The following is a 1,313-nucleotide window of genomic DNA, read 5'->3' on the forward strand; positions in this document are numbered from 1 at the left end:
CTCTCGCTCGTGTTCTCTCTCTATCTCCCTCTCCCTCGTGTTTTTCTCTCTCTCACGCGTGTTGTGTCTCGTGTTTTCTCTTTCTCATGTGCTCTCTCTCGCTCTCACTCATGTTCGTTCGTTCATTCTCTCTCTCTCTCTCTCTCTCGTGTTCTCTCTCTATCTCTTCCTCCCTCGTGTTTTCTCTCTCTCTCACTCCTTCTCTCTCACTCCTTTTCTCTCACTCCTTTTCTCTCTCTCGTATTCTCTCTCTCGTATTCTCTCTCACTCCTTCTCTCTCGTATTCTCTCTCTCTCTCTCTCTCTCTCTCTCTCTCTCTCTCTCTCTCTCCCCCTGGTGTTCTCTCTCTATCCCTCATGTTCGTTTGTTCGTTCGTTCGTTCGTTCTCTCTCTCCCCCTCGTGCTTTCTCTCTGTCTCAACCATGTTCTGTCTCTCTCGCTCGTGTTTTCTCTGTTGCGTGTTTTCTCTCTCTCTCTCCCCCTCATATTCTCTCTCTCTCCCTCATGTTCGTTCGTTTGTTCTCTCTCTCTCTTTCTCGCTCGTGTTCTCTCTCTACCTCCCTCTCCCTCGTGTTTTTCTCTCTCTCACTCGTGTTGTCTCTCGTGTTTTCTCTCTCTCGTTCGTTCTCTCTCTCTCTCTCTCTCTCTCTCTCTCTCTCTCTCTCTCCCCCTCGTGCTTTGTCTCTGTCTCAATCATATTCTCTCTCTCTCCCTCATGTTTGTTCTCTCTCTCTCCCTCCCTCTCTCTCTCTCTCTCTCTCTCTCGTGTTCTCTCTCTATCACTTCCTCCCTCGTGTTTTCGCTCTCTCACTCCTTCTCTCTCACTCCTTCTCTCTCACTCCTTCTCTCTCTCGTATTCTCTCTCTCTCGTGTTCTTCTCTCTCTCTCTCCCTCCCTTGTTCTCTCTCTCTCTCCCTGGTGTTCTCTCTCTCTCCCTGGTGTTCGTTTGTTCCTTCGTTCGTTTTCTCTCTGTCTCAATCATGTTCTGTCTCTCTCACTCGTGTTTTCTCTGTTGCGTGTTCTCTCTCTCTCTCCCCCTAATATTTTCTCTCTCTCTCCCTCATGTTCATTCGTTTGTTCTCTCTTTCTCTCTCTCTCTTTCTCGCTCGTGTTCTCTCTCTCTCTCCCTCGTGTTCGTTCATTCGTTTTCTCTCTCTCGCGTTCCCGTGTTCTTTCTCTCTCTCGCTCGTGTTCTCTCGCTCTCGCTCGTGTTCTCTCTCTCTCCCTCTTTGTTCGTACTCTCTATCTCTCTCTCTGGTGTTCTCTCTCTATCTCTCTCTCCCTCGCATGCTCTCTCTCTCTCTCTCTCCCTC

The sequence above is a fragment of the Hemiscyllium ocellatum genome, unplaced genomic scaffold (assembly GCF_020745735.1).
Source record: "Hemiscyllium ocellatum isolate sHemOce1 unplaced genomic scaffold, sHemOce1.pat.X.cur. scaffold_3216_pat_ctg1, whole genome shotgun sequence".
NCBI lineage: Eukaryota > Metazoa > Chordata > Chondrichthyes > Orectolobiformes > Hemiscylliidae > Hemiscyllium > Hemiscyllium ocellatum.